This window comes from Paralichthys olivaceus, chromosome 5, assembly GCF_024713975.1.
Source record: "Paralichthys olivaceus isolate ysfri-2021 chromosome 5, ASM2471397v2, whole genome shotgun sequence".
In the NCBI taxonomy this organism is placed as follows: Eukaryota; Metazoa; Chordata; class Actinopteri; order Pleuronectiformes; family Paralichthyidae; genus Paralichthys; species Paralichthys olivaceus.
The window spans coordinates 13,153,995-13,170,700 of NC_091097.1; positions in this window are offsets into that span (position 1 = coordinate 13,153,995).

The window sequence follows — 16,706 nt, forward strand, 5'->3', positions numbered from 1 at the left end:
CAGAACAACAACGCCGACTGTCTGGTTTCACAAACAGCAGTGCGGGGTTGGTATCGAAGCACATACGTACAAAAGGAGTGTGATAACAGGTAGAGCAGTAACATGTTTGGCATCGTGTCATCATCCCCCATTCAACCATCCCCCGTCCCTTGTAGCACATGAACAGCCTTGTGTGAGTAACATGCTCGACACGCTATCAGTTAGTGCGAAGTCTCATTAGCAGGCAGTAAGAGCATATGTGTGTGTGTGTGGTGGTATGTAGAGCTATTCCACATTAAATTCCACGGCTTTACACTGGGTCTGGGGTCGTCGGTGGCCCACGTCACGGAGGCGATGTGGACCTGAGGTAACGTCAGAGCAGCCTCATTGCAAGGCTAAGAGAGTCTGCTGAGCAGAAAATGCTTCACAACACAATTATTCTACTATAATTTTCTTCAGATAGTATTACATACGTCTAAAGCCGTTTTTATGTTTGGCATTTTCTTCAACTCTTGCTCAACATATTAGAAACTTAATACATTTTTTGAATTACTATCCTTGTATCGGTTGATTTGCATTGACTTCCATAGCTGCGCAGTTGCAACCGAACTTTGTGACACGTTCCTCGTTTGATGATGTTGTGAAGCAGCAAGGGATCATGGGAGTCTTCACTATCGCTATTGAAAATCTCCCCAACACTCAGACGCAACTCATGGTCATGAATGGGGTAAAGGTTTATTCACGTTACACAACAAAGGTTACAATACAATCTGTGGACGGAAAAAGCAGCCGACTGGCTAGCAGTGTGTTTTTCCTGGAGATACAGACAAAGCCAAGATGAAACATTTTGTTACCTTGATCAAGCTTGGGAATTTGACATTGTTGAAATAATTTTTAATGATGTAAGTACACTAGTCAACAACTTAAGTTTAGTCATTTTTATGAAGAATTGTTATATAATATATCTTTGATTGTCATGAGTAAAAAAACAAACCAAAAATCTTGTAGATTCAGACTCATGTCAAATGTGCACATGATAACTGATGTAACTGATGCTGACTTAAATGTGCATGTGCCCTTTCATGATACTATTCTTAAAATACAAACTTGTGATAAGTGAATTCCTCAAGGGCTTAATTATATTCACTGAATATTTTGTGTTCTTGCTTGGTATAAAACACCAGATGTGGTTAACTGGAAAAGAGTCAAATCTGATTTTGTTCCCCTTTCCATTCAAAATGTCACACTCTTACAGAGAGACAGCTTTCAAAAGTCTGTGCTCATGTCATTTGTTTGCATTGAACTAAAAAATGCCAACTTTGCCTTTCTCCTTTTAATTGATGGACAATATGAGTAACATTATTTTATCTGAGCTTTTAAGTCTAGTTTGCTGTGTTTAAAGGAACAACAAGGAAAACAAAACTGGGAATTTCGGTTCTCCAGGTTCCACTGATGGACAATCTTTTCTTGGCAAAACTGATGTTCAGTTGAAAACCGGAGAGATAAGATCTGTCAGTGTGGAAAGATGAACTCGGTCCTCCTGGCGTTAGAGAGGCCACCTGATCTCATTGGCTAAGGGAAGGAGGGGCCACGCTGGGTTTACATGGCGTGAGACCTGGGGCTGTTGCGTGTCAGGCCGGGACATCTTGCAGGGAAACTGTTGAATGAAGCATGAGCCGGCAGTTTCCAATACAAAGGCTTCGGGTTCTCAGAGCCAATCAGAGTCCTGGCCTCAGTCCAGGTTTGGTTTGCTGACCACCTGTATGTTTTGATAAAACAGACAATCTGTCAACTCTGTGATTATCTGTGACATACAACCTGATGTCGGATTCCCAGTGTGACATGCAACACAAGTCAACATGTGATAACAGACTAAATTCTGAACATGCGCCATTTGAAACCTTCCTTTTTGATATTTTTTATCCCTGACCTGTCTTACTGAGCAATTTGATCTCACTATAGGGAAAAAGGACCATCAATGCAATTACAGCCTTTTAAGAGACGATGAAGACGGAACAGGTTGTTGGAACAGTGTATTCTCAGATTTTCAGCTTCTCTGCATTATCAGAAATTATTTGACATTTGTTGATAACCTCGCCTGCACTCGTTCACCAGACTGTGGTTCAGAGGGTTCTCCCCTACAGACCAGCCTGATCTGAATTCTTCAGGACACATGGTTATTTTCTAAATGGAAGGGAGTGCAATGAATAAACAACACATCTGCTCGTGTGGACCTGAGTTCACCTTACAATGATGGAGGGATGTTTGTCCAGCATGGAAGCATAGAGAAAAGAGACATTTGTGTTATTCATGTACATGTTCAACAGTGTCTTTCTCCAATCTTTTCTGCAGTTTCTCTCAGCTCTATGGAAAGTTTCATCAGTCTCACTGATCCTTTACCTTTTTATACTTCTTTTGGAAATTCTACATCTTATATAATATTTGTACTTTAATGGTAAACAACCTGTATTCATAAGGTTGTATGGTCAATAATTTTTGTATTTTAATTCAGTTAAACGCTAAAATGTATAATGTTGAGTTCAAGTGATATTTTACCACATTTAAAATATAGGTTAATATATCATGTTGAAATATAATGAGTAGTTGATTTTTCTTGAAATTATACTTTCATACAGTGCAGTATAAAATCTCTGACAGAGAAAGTGGTTTAAAAGGTTAAATGTACAGTTTTGGATAAGGAATCTGCCCCCTGATCTGAATCTACATCAAAAATATAATGGTTTCTTCCCTGACTTGTACCGTATCTTTCCACCAAGTTTGGTAATGGTAAGTTTTGTGGTAATCCGCCCATGCAGTACTTTTTGTGTACCAGCAAACAAATAGAGAGCGGTTAAAACATAATCTCCTTGGTGGAGGTGATAATCCCCAAATATATACCCATGTGGTGAAGAAGACCAAAATGAAAAATCATGGAGAGGGTTGCTAATATTATATTTGATGGCAACCCAGGATTTCAAAATACATAGTTATGTTGTTAAAAAAAAAAATCAGCCAGGTTGATTATTCTGTGAAATGAAAAAATCATTTCCCCCCCAAATGAGGCCTCAATTTCTTCCAGCCTCGGTAAAAATATGAAGAAAAAAATACTGAACAAATGTTGTTTTAAGGACCTTTCGTTCAGGACCTGCGTGGAATAGGTGTTACAAAAGATCACTGGTTTCCTTGTGGGCCTGCAGACAAAAGAATACAGTGAAAAGCACCTTTGGGAAATTAGGAGCTAATTCTTTCCATGAGACATACTGCAGACTTGTATCAGAGGTTACGGCCAATTCTTGTGTTACTTCACTGAGCGGCTCACCACCAGTCAGTGATCTTATAAATGCTTAGACGTCAGTGAGCTGCATCGTTTACGTAACTCTAACAGCTCCACGCAGAGATGAGACGGGGAGGCACGCGGAAAGAGAAAGGTAGCAAGTGTTTGGCAGAGATTGATGTATTCAATTCTACCTCACACACACTCTTTTAATACCAAATATTAATAATGTCAGCTGAACTACCCTCCAGACTGTTATATCAGCGTTTGAAGTCCCCTCACTTACAAATATTACATGAACAGCTTCCCGATGCTGGTGGGTGTAACACCTGTGCTGTGTGGGAAATATTCGGCGCAACACTCAAACGTTTTTTGCAGAACGATTCTATGTGATGAAAGCCTGGGCACTGTTGTCAGGTGCATAATGCAATGACACCCAGTTGACACCCAAAATGCTCTCCCTCTAACTCTGAATAGGTTGGCTGCAGGTCTACGAAGGTTGTGCGTCAGGACTGCATCACACAATTCATCTTGGTGTAATCCACACGATAAATCGCACTAAAAACCAACTGGTTGCTCACTGTATCGAACATTGCATTTGCATCAATGGACTGAAGAATACAAGAAGAGAGTTTAGCTTTATTACATTTTCTAGAAGGTAGTATCACACTATATTCCACTTGCCTATTGATTAATTTACTGTTGCAATACTACAATACAATACTCACTGACACCTGACTACATTTAAACATACCTGAGATTAGGAGGATTCATGCAGCATCAATAGCAGCAGCCCTTCCTGATTAAGATTAATTTGATGCTGGTCCGTGAAAAACATGTAACTCTTAAATATTTATTAAATTGATAATGTAAGATCAAATAAACGGTCCTTTTTCAGAGTTTGTCAAGGGTTGAAAAAAGTATTAAATTATAAAATAATAAAGATACAAAGCACTTCTAAAATATCTAAAATTATCTAAATTATCTAAAGAAAATGAATGAAGCTATTATACAATTAAAATAAAAACTGGAGATGTTAAGCAACCACATGTTGTGCAACATAGATGTTCACATTCAGTCCGTTATGAGAGAACACAGTCTTGCTCTGGGTGCTGCCATTCAAATCTACAAAGCTGGGTTTCATAACACACGAGGATCACATGGACGACACTGCCCATTTTCCTCTGTTTTCATTTGCAATGCCACTATGTAACTCATACAGTCTATGTATGTAACTGACGCTCACTCTGGCTCAGTGTGAAGCCGATGCCACCAACTGCTCAGAGGGTTAGTGGTCAGCGGCCAGCACGGACATTCCTACTGTTTGGATAATAAGGTTTATATGCATGTTCTTGTCACATAATTACATAGGCAGCATACAAAGGCATGCTCACTACACTGGTGGGCCTCAGGTCGGACCCACATGATTCTATTAATGACCTCTGATGTCTCTGTGTGCCTCTCTGTGTTCATCCCATGTGACAGGACGCTATCAAATGGCTTTCAAATTACTCATACTGTGCACAATTACAAACAAGCACTCACACATACACCTCAACAATAATTAAACAAATTGGATCACCTGGCAGTGTGGGTGGCCTTCATATAGAGGCTTCTGACTGTTTGTTTGGTTCTGATCATCGTCCTCATTCCCTCTCCCCGTTTCACTTTTGCACTGTCCTATGAGTCTGATAAATATCTTATTTCTTAATAGAAATATGATTTATAATAACAATATTCAAATACAGTGTAGGATATTATTATATAAACATGCTACAGACTGTTCATAGATTTTTACTATATATTATTTAAATTTAGATTTAGTGTATTGTACATGTACAAAAACTACATATTGTTAATATACATACTGTATTTTGTACCTCAATAGCAACATGAATAAGAATTTCTTTCTGAATCTGGATCTCCTAAAAAATCAGGCAGAGGCATAAACCTTTATTTTCTTAAGAAATGCATGAGAGTATCCTCACAAGCATGTGAAGTCACTGGCTGCAGACTGACTTTGAAAAACGAATACGTTCAGAAAGACTCTTCCTCAGGTCTTGGTTATGAGCAGCTAATTATTTCTCAGTGAGAAAAGCTCGTCTCCTGCTGTTCACAGCCGGACTCCTCACCTTTGTACCTGCCTCTGTACCACAGGCAGTGGCTGGCCTCCTATGAGACAGTATAGTTTCTTTATCTTCTCCACATGTAACCACTGGGTTCCTGCCAAATGTCATTCAATGAATCATTTCATTTTCATCCACCTTATGTGATACAAGTTCTCCATAGCCACTATGACCCCCTTTTTAAATTCTCAGTTATTCTGCATGAAAGATATTTTGCCAATTGTTGAAACCCAATTATTTTATTGATGTTATAAAAATGTCAGGGCTACCAGATATCACACCTTGAATTTTTAACAGTCTATAGATTATATGGATAAAATATAGAGGTTAGCATCTATAAATATAGATTTAAAATATATATAGGCTTTGATAATTTATAAAGCTGCTCGATCATTCAATAATACCAAATTATGTATCTTAAGAATATGCATATGAAAAAGTTTGAGCACGATAAAAGTTATCCATGCTATAATACATTTCTACTTGATGAAAGAAAAGGACTTGTTCTACTCAACAGTGTCAAATAGATGGTGCAATGTAACATCTGGGGGCGGAAGAGGGTTAAAGAAATAAAAACAAAATGAAAGCTGCACTCAGATAAATCTGATAAATCCATTTATTCCCCTGTGTGTCAGCCACTGCTGCATCAACCTGCCTGCAGATCTTGTTCTCCACTTTCACCTCATGTACAGCTTCCCAAAAACATTCAGCCACACCGAGAACAGCCAACACTATAGTTATATCTACTTTGTTTGTTTACGTGTGTTAGTATCATTTAGTACCAGCATAGCACAGGGCACATGGTGGACTGCTTTGCCTGAAGCCCCAAACACCAACCATGGCTAATATTCTCCATTTCTACCTGGCAACAGTTTTTTGATGTCAAAATTCGGTGGTAATGTCATTGCTCAATAATGCCATGATCCAAATACAGACAGACAGGAATAAGAAAGCTTCTGATGTCACAAAGAGGGGAAGGTGCGATAACACATTGTCCTGGAACAAAAAAGAAAACCTGCACAGCAACATTAACAACCTGGAGAACAGGGAGGGGGGACATTACCTATTTATAGTGTGGAGCTACTGACTAGACACTGAACAGCTGTGCAGAGTGATGTTCAGGTGAGTAATGGTAGATACCGAAGGGAGGTAGAGACGGTGCAGGTGTAACCATAACAGATTTTGCAATTTAATGAAGCAAAACTTTATTTCGCAATATTTACCGATATGTACATGCAATGTAGGTCTAAAAATGTATTTGACACAAGTTCCCCACTGATAGATAGGACTTTGTCAATGTTAAGAGTAATAGAGCAGAGCACTTTTAGAGCTGCCCTGGTTCTGGAAGTAAATATCCAATCAACTGACAACATTGAGGTTTCAGAAAACCCCTCTGAAAAGAGTTTTAAACATAGACCTAGCCCGACCAGCTACAAGATTAATGGTGACCATAAAACATTTGATCCGGAGCAAAAAATAATATTATGAAACGGTACAAGACTGTGTACATCATTTTTTTAATAGTCCCATCCCATTGACCATTGTAAACGATCCCCGTCCAATGACTTCCATTGTGCTTCTTTTTTATTATATAAATAACTGTTATAATGATTTTCACCTCTTTGGAATTTATTTTCCTTATCTTCAAAAAACTTGAAACGCAGTTGATATCTTACAGAATTGTGGCTCATGGATCATACAACAATGCAATTAATTTATAGCAATTATGACGGGACCAAGGAGAAAGTTAGGAGACTTTGTGTTGTGACAAATCCACACAGGACAGAAGTGGATGGGAGTACTTGGACTCATAAAGCTGCTGATGGATTCCTGATTGAAACTGAACCATAACCTTAATCACATATTTAATATTGTAACAATGATGACAGAAGTTGTCTAACCATTAAAGCAGTAATATGTTTAAACCCAATGATATTTCCCAGAACAAAACCAAAAGAACCGCCTGAACCAAACAAACAAAACAAACCTTTACTCTTCAAAATACATTCTGTGTGTTTACATAGGCACAAACAACCAGAGCGCTCGTTTTAATATATATTTTTTCTTAATATTGATTCGATATCTTTTATTTGAAAGGAAAATGAATCGACCATTTAGCCGACTGATTAATTTTCCAACCAAACGCTACTCTCCAGCAGTGAAAATATATTTGATTCCATAATATCTGGTGATTGAATTAAATTCTGTGCAAGAACAGGGTGGACTGAAATGTTCTTCCATGCCCTGAGTTTCACTCAGAGAAAAAAGACATTCATGGCCGCTATGATGAGAATGGATGATTGTAGTTTCTGTTATGAAAGTAGAAGCGAGGATCACATGTACTAAATTGCCTTCCCAGGGTTGACTGTGGTCATAGGACGTTCTCACAGAGTTCATGGAGTATGGACATGACATCGGTTAGTGTTTCCATGAAAGTCTGAAGAGTGAATTCAAGTAAAAAAATATTAATGGCTGCGATTGCCTCTGAATACACAGCAATTATAAATGAACTTTATAAATGTTTTCCTAGAGACACTGCTCCACAAATAACCACTGAGATAAGTGATACCAGTCGGCAAGACTAATGATGAGTGCAGGAGAGTGAAGGCAGGAATGGATAAGACAGTACAGAGCCAACTGATAAAAACATGCGGTGGTCTCTGCCTGTCTGAATCTCAGAGTCAAATATTAATATAATGTTCTCAAATGGTTTGACAGCTTGCGGTTGCATATCACATTTTTTTTCATGTAGAATACATTCACTTATTTAAATTTGTGAGTTTGTGAATATGCAATAAAGTTTTGCAATGTGGAATATTTCGAGTAACTGTGAAAACTATTAATGCAAACACATATGATTTGTACATTTAAAAAAATTGCAGCCAAATTTACATATTGTCTCATAGCAGGAAGGTCCTTGTTTTCGAAACCTACCAGGTGTCAAGCAGGGAGGCCTTGAATGTGGAGTTTGCATCTTCCTCTCCTGCCTAAGTGCGTTGTATCCAAGTTCATATTGAAACACTGGATTATCTCAACCTTGGGCTTGGATGGTTGTTTGTTTCTGGACGGACATGCGACCTGTCCATACCCCACATCTTACCTAATATAAACTGGGATTGACTCCAGCCCCCCTGGACCAATGTGAGCACAAATTCACATATCATCGACATATTTAGAGCAGGAGACGGAGGAGCAGCAGTGACCGTGTAGGTGCTTTTAAAGGTTAGGAGGTGCAGGAAATCAAAATGATCCAATTCTCCATGTGGAAATGACCAAAATAGAATGTCCTCTCACTTTGGAGGTGGATTCTTGGACCATGTGGCAAAGAGGGGGAAATCAAGGCCATGTCCTATAATCTGTGTGTCACTGCATTACTGGAGCTCTTGGGGCCCAAAACAGTCATTACCAACAGCAGGAACCGACAGTGTGCTGACTAAATGACAGACAGGGTCGATACTGGCTCCCTGTTAGCCTAGCTGCTGCACTAAGCTAATTATGTGTAATTGGCCCTGAGTGCAGCTGGGACTAAGGGGATGAACTTTATGGAGGAACTGATGATTGGTAATGTGAGACTGGGGGCAGGGGGGGACAGGTAAAAACATATACGGCAGATGTACATAACACATGAACACAAGCAGCATAGGATGTGTATGAACTCATACACATGCAAAAACTGAACTATGGTGATCTCTCCATACTTAAGCTCTCCCCTGAACCCATGAGGCATTTCAGTTCACTGTGCGTCATGGCAGCTTTTATGTTCAGATTATCCCCTTTACCTTAATTTGACCAACCATGTTAATGCAGCGTGATAGTGATCAACACACTTGATGATCATCACCGTTCAACAAGCGCTTCTCTGACCTCAGGGAACCTGGCTACTTTAGCCTAACCAAGAACAAAGTGTGCTGGTGTGTATGTGACTACACTGAGTATAAACCCCAGGAATACCTTGTTGTTGCTGCCAGATGGAGGATTGAATTGCTTTCCATTAAAACATAAAATAATGAAATTCTTTGGCTGTGAGGAGTTGCAGGGGTCAACAAACTATTGTTGCTCAAAAAGTTTAGTTCCCAACACCTTCAAGTCATAACAACTTTGCAAGAAAAAGTTAATGTATTGGAACACAATAGGTATAAGTGGTGAGCAGATATTTTTATGGCGAGATCAGGAAAGGACAGAGCGCAGTGTGGCCAAGATTCCTTTGGTCTTGTGGAGTATTTCACGTGAGTTGTGTGGCCTCTAAAAGAGCGGGTGTTTAATGGCTCTGAGGCAGTGACCACTTGCGTCACTGAGCAGATTCCTTGAAGTTATATATCTTTTGGCAACAAGATCAACTGTCACAGTCTTAAATGCTGAACTACAAAGAGTATAAAAGAATGGTTCCTTGATGTGACTAATTTTCAGCTAAAGAAAGTAACCCCTGGTATCATAAATTTAAATATTTCTTTTATAATTTATAATATTTCTCTCAAAGTACATGTATTCTTTCTCCTTTCACAATGTTCAAATTAAATCTCAGATGTGAAATAAAAAATATATTTCCAACAGAATCAAAAAGGCTCAGTGACCATTCGCACTAGAGGGATCCCTGACTGACCTCAGGTCAATCTGCTTGGTTTGCTCGAAATCCATGCAAAGCTCTGTCAGAGGAATATTTATTATGCTGCATGGAAAATATAATTTTCAGGGCAAATTTTTTTTCCATACAATTTGTCCCGTGAAATTACACAATGTGCATCTTTTGTCACAAGAACACTGGATACAGATGTCGGCAGAGTGCCATGTGATGTGAGGCAGATGGTGTGTCTGAATAATCTAGTGTTCCCTTACTGCCTTGAGAGTTGCAACCTTGTTGACTCTCTCATATGCAGTATGTATGAATGGTCAGGCGGTTGATTTTATGGTCAAGAGCATTGAGTATGTGCTGCATTAATGGACATCGCCTCTGTATATGGCAATGAACAAGCCTCCCACAGTCAAACATTTAATGGCATAATGAAACTTGTTTCTCGGTTTATAAGTGTCAAATGCTATTAAATGGAGAAGAGGTGGCATTCAGGGTTTTTGAGTCATGGTGGCAACAGTTGGTTTGCATTGCTAGGTAACGGCAGGGAAAACATATTTGTGTATTACATTAAGCGATGCTGCGATGTAGAGAGGGTGACAAAGAGAGAGAGAGAGAGAGAGAGAAAGATGATGTTTAATGATACACTTAATCAGGATTAGTGTGGCTATCCTATAATGGTTCTACAAAACTGTCAGCTTCATGCTTCCAACCGCTTTCATTTATCATGGATTTTCTCTGAGCCTTTGAAGATCAAAGAGTCTGTGACATTTTGTTTGTCTGCTTATTAGTATCCCAGTGGAAAGAAGATTACATAACTATTCAATTCAAGATCAGTCCCTTCAGCAAAATTAAATCATTCTATCTCAAGATTATCATGAAAACTGTTATTTTGAGTTTTCATTGCAAAAGTTACTGTTCTGCTGATGTTTTACTTATTTCTCTCTTGGAAGTTTGGACACCGTATGTACACCTGTGTGCGTACTGTACCAAGCATAATGTGAGAACACACACTGTATTTTCGTACTATGCGTGTCCTTGGTAGCTTTGCTCTCACAGTTTGTTGCAGTGGCCATGAATGGAAACTGTTTTCAGGGACAGAGAGGAGACAGACAGGAAACCAAAATGGCCCTGTACTTTGAAAAAAATGCATTCAACTGGAGCTGGATTTGAACCTTTGCAGTCACTCAATGTTGGCAGGCTTTAGATGTGGTGCAGTTCTGCAACTGACACAGCAGTTCTATACATGACTCGGCATGCTGCAAATAAGAAAAATGATAAACAGTCATTATAGTTAATGAGAAATAGAGCTGCAAGATTTCAGAAATTTGAAATGAATCAACAAAATATACTTGTTCATGCTCAAGTTTTCTGGTATGATCCCCTATTGAAAGAGCATAATCATTTATCTGTGCCTTTCAAAAACTACTTTTGAAAAAATAAAACTCAAATTTGGGGAGAGTAAAGATGTGAATTAAAAAAAGTACTAGTAAAAGTTAGAGAATGATAATTCCAATGCTAAAAAACAAGTCCGACTGGAGTAAGAGTATTTGACAGTGATTTCCATATTAAAATGTAAAATGTCTGAAACGTATAATGTTTTGGACATTACAACTAACGCTGTAATAAAAAAATAACTGTGCCACATTAACACTTTGTTGTTGGTGGATTTTATTTACTTGCCAAAATACATTTTGATTTCAATTTCAATTTTTAATGAATCCAATATTAATAATAACAAGGTAAATCTCTTCTACCACTAAACGATTTAAGTTTAAGTATTGTACTGCACACCGGTGGGTTTCTATGTCATTAATGTTCTTCTAATTTCGTATAATAAAATATCTTTAATTTGATTCCACCCTCTCACACCTTCCTCCCTCTGCATTAACGGTCTAATATTATTAAGAGCATTCATGTAAAGAGCAGAACAAGCATCTACGCAAACACTTATAACAAATACAATTGTAACAGCTTTCCATCAACCTCCTGTTTTATGGGATGCATATGACAACGTATAAGAGTGTTCTTTTATGTACGTACAAGATGTACCGATTAGAGGCCCTGGGTCCTGGATTCATAATGAGCTCTGATTATGTACTATATGTTCAGTGAGATCTCGAGTTAATCATGCCAATGACATGTGTGTCACTCTCTCCACCCTCAAACTGTGTTTTTAGCACATCTGCTCATCATGTGAGCTTGGAAACCTTCTGAGGCTTATGTATCAGTGTGAAATATATAGAATTATATATTACAATGTATTTGTTGTACCATATATTTCAATATATTTCATATAAAATGAAGACAAAGGTTTGATGTGACATGAACATAAAATCTGAGATCAAGAAGTTTTGAGTAAAATGAAAACATAACATCGAAAGTAAACTAAAGATTTTTTTTTTTCTTTCTTCAGGCCATCATTTGGAAAAAGAGAAAAGTGACCACTACCCCTGAAGTCTCTTTTATTTGTGTTTTTCATTCATGTATGACCCAGGTTCTCATTTTGTCCCATTTACAAATTGAAACAAATAGCACTGTCCAAACTATTTATATGAACAAGAGCACAATGTTTTGGTTTTGTCATTGACATTAACAAGGACTAAATAGGACAATGCAGTGGCTGGAACAAGAGGAGCAGACAGCCCTGAACATCGAGTTTCGGCCACAACGGCGGCGGCGGCAGCAGCAGCTGGGAGGGAGGGCCGTTATCCGAGACATGTTCTAGCCGGAGTCCAGCTGGAGACAAGGACACACCTGCCCTCGTGGAGACCTCCAGTTGACTATTTGCTGTTGTTGGACCTAGTGATCTATAATGGCCCCATATAGAAGAGTTGACTAAATGGTAAAGGGATTAGTAGAATGCATGTGCTCATCCTTGATTAATTTCAACTTTCTATGCATCATGCTGTTCCGGACCCTCTGTTCCAATAAAAACAGAGCAGAATCAGGTTATTATTATCGCATCATGTCTCTGTGTCACTGATTACACAAGTCTGTCAAAGCAGGAGAATGTTGAGAGACCAATTTAAATTTTAAATTTTGCCTCTCTCAGAACTTCGAGAGCAAACAACTTGTAAAGGAAAAACTATTTTCCCTCCACAGTTTGTACAGGTCACTCCTGATGGATCACGATTAGACACTGCAGTTTAATGTGCAACATAAATTAAACTTGAATACATTGCCTCTTCTGTGAATGTGATTTGTGCCTTGAGTTGCGTCAGGAAGAATTCCATCAGTAATTATCTAAGTACCATGAATAGCTGTTATCTACACTTTAAATTCTTACCAATGTAGTAAAAAGAAAACAGATGAACTGTTCTAAATTGTGCAAATATTGTAATGACCCATTGTGCTCTAAAAATCCAGATCAATGTTGAACAGACTGCTCACACTGGGTCTCTCATTATTCTACAAATTAGTGTCCATAAACAAAGCTTTCGAAGCTTAACGTCTGCTTCTCGCTGTAACTGTCTGCGGGAGACACTCGTAATGAATCCCCAGAACATTATCCAAGGATCTTAGCACAGCCTGGACAGAAAGAAGAATCTGTGGTGGAAAAGGTTAGGAGGGGAGGACACCCAGAGCACACACACACACACACACACATACACACACACACACACTGGACAAGCTGTTCTCTCTCCTGACTCAGCAGACCAAACACAGCCTGACCTGTGTAGCTGCGGACACTCTAGTGTTGTGCTCATCTTTACACCTTGCGGAGTCCTGTTTCCACCAGAACAGCACACACACACACACTCACACGCACGCACCTCCAGAGAGAGCCTACACACGCTGTTCTTGTTTGGATTCAGCACAGGCAAAAAAAATTGCCTTTGGCCATTAGTCATGCAAAAAAGGAAAACTGCGATCTCTTCCCCACACCTGCACAGTCAGACCTGTTTTAATCCCCTGGGAGTAATATGCAAGGACAGGTAAAATCTTGGGCTGCATTGTTCCTGTCGCTCCCATTAGGCAGAGGGAGAGAGAGTGATTGAGCAGAATGATAAAACCTTATGTCCATGTATGAGATCAGGCTATTCCTCTGCCAGTGCTGGATACACTGACTAATCCTGTTGAAGTGTAAATGAGTTAATGATGGGGGGCATTTTTTAGAAAATACATAGTCTTTCTATCTATCTATCTATCTATCTATCTATCTATCTATCTATCTATCTATCTATCTATCTATCTATCTATCTATCTATCTAGCACATATCTATCTATCTATCTGGCAAGTTTCTATCTATCTATCTATCTATCTATCTATCTATCTATCTATCTATCTATCTATCTATCTGGCACATTTCTATCTATCTATCTATCTATCTATCCATCTATCTATCTATCTATCTATCTATCTATCTATCTATCTATCTATCTGGCACATTTCTATCTATCTATCTATTTAGCACATTTCTATCTATCTATCTATCTATCTAGCACATTTCTATCTGTGGATTTTTACTTTTACTAAAGGGAAATGTTGGCATACTTTCTCCACCACTGGTAATTAAGTTCTGAGTAAAGTAAGATCTTGGTTTCAGTTGAACCATATTTTTGTTGACCTCGACCTTTGACCAATCGGCTCCAAAAGTCAATCATATGGACAAACTCTATCAATAATCCCACCAAGTGAAAAATCTGTGCGTGTGTTGTTGAGTCATTTTAATAGCATTTCAAGCATAGTCAGTTAAGACATTTACTGAGAGAACAGTGTTCCAGGGATAGTTTGTTAGTTATGCATGAAGGAATTTGCACAGTGCTGTGAATAATTTGACAAACTACAGAAAAATAAAATGATCTCTCTGCTAAGCTCATAGAGTTAAAGGTGAAATGGCTTAGGTTTTGCAATAAAGAGCATTTTAGAAACATATTCAAACTCTCTGAGGGCTGACTGATTGATCTGAGTTTTCATACCGTAAATATGGTGAATAATACATTTTGTCAGCTGACTTCTGAAGAGTGTAGCCACCATGGTCATCACTTGACTGAGGTCATGATCTGTTCTGTCTTGAAACGTCTTGTGCTGGTGTTCCTAGTAATATTATTGTTGTTGCTGCTGCTGCTGCTGGTGTTAACCCATTATGTGCACAGTTTCACATAATGTAACATAATCTCAACGGGTAATCACTCAAGATGTTTATCTTAGGAACTGGATGTTTTTATTTACATTCAGTGTGACACATATTCTCACAAATGTATGTTTATTTTGACTGAGGTTGTTGATGTAGAGTGTTGCCTTGTCTTGTTCTTTTGCAGTTAATAAAAATGTGGTTGAGCTACATTAGCTTCATGTCAGGTACATTAATTCTAAATTTTCCAAAATAGGCATCAGCTTCAGTCCATAGACTGTATCCAATGATTGCATTTTGGAGCCTGGGCAGTACAGATCGTGGGTATCACAAGAATCATTGTGTTTCACCCTCTTTTTATAGCATCAAATAAGTAACTTTATTTACCAGATAAAAAACTTGGACAAAGATCAGTGGGATAAGAACTATGCATCTTGTATGTTTTATTTTGATCCGTTGCAATACTTGTTGTCAGCTCTCTATCATCACCGTATTGACTTGGAGGTATGATGGCAACATGAGGCTGGATGAAAGCACACCATCTACTGACCACATATTAAATTGTAACCTTGACTGACACACACACACTTATGCTCTTACCCCTGCCTTTGCCACAGGCAGTAAGAGTAGTAGCGCCTGTGTATCATCATCATTTCCAGAAGAAGGAAACCAGTGTACGGATCACACATACATACAGTGAAAAACACTGTCAAACACGTGAATGAAAAAAAATGTAACATGCTGCCTACTGAGTGGCTGACGTTGATTAGATCCTCACACAAGGACACGTGTCTGGTACATGCTGAGATATCCATTTGGAGACACAATGACACACAAACTCATTGGATATGCACACAAATGCATTCACAACACACAATCACTGACTTACGGCGCTGTGGTGTCGATGCAAATGATTAATTCAAAAGAACGACTGTTTTGGAGCTGAACTGAATCTCCTGCTGAAACAATTTGTGGATTTCTAATTTCGGCTGAGCTCACGGTCACATTTGAATGAAACTGCAGCGATTCACTCGTACATTGAGTGAGTGGATGGAGTCGTCGATTCGTTGCTTTCACCGATGCATGTGCAGTGACGAGCACAGAGTGACAGTTCAGTGCAGGCTCAGACTGCTGGTTCAGCAAGTCCAAAAAAATGTTCAGCAAAGAAGCTGTGGTCAAGAACTGACTATTAACAGAGTTTGGTATATTTTTAAAGGAACAGAAGTTCAAGTCCTGGAAGCAGACGATCACAAGGCAGATTCTAGTGATAAAGGACACCAAAACAGTCGTTTTGCACATAGCTAATATACAATTACAACATGAAAACATAACACATTTATAAGACGGCAGATATATATTTGATATTTTTCTGTTAAGCGTTTCAAAACACAAAGTCTCCCCTCTCAAGAAGAAGGCAAATTAGACGTCTCCAGGGACCATATCTACCTGGAAACATTAAAGCTATTTTAAGTCCGACCTGTCGTCTTGGATCAAATTACCTCAGTCACACTTTCATGTGGATCGCACCTACACCTTTGCTCATTAACTAAAGTTGAGACAATTGATACAGCAGCACATGTACTAATCATCCTCTCCTCTCCTCTCTTCTCCTCTCTTTCTTTGTCAAAGTCTACCTTTTGATGAGCAAAGCACTGATGTACACAAGATCATATCTTCCAGTC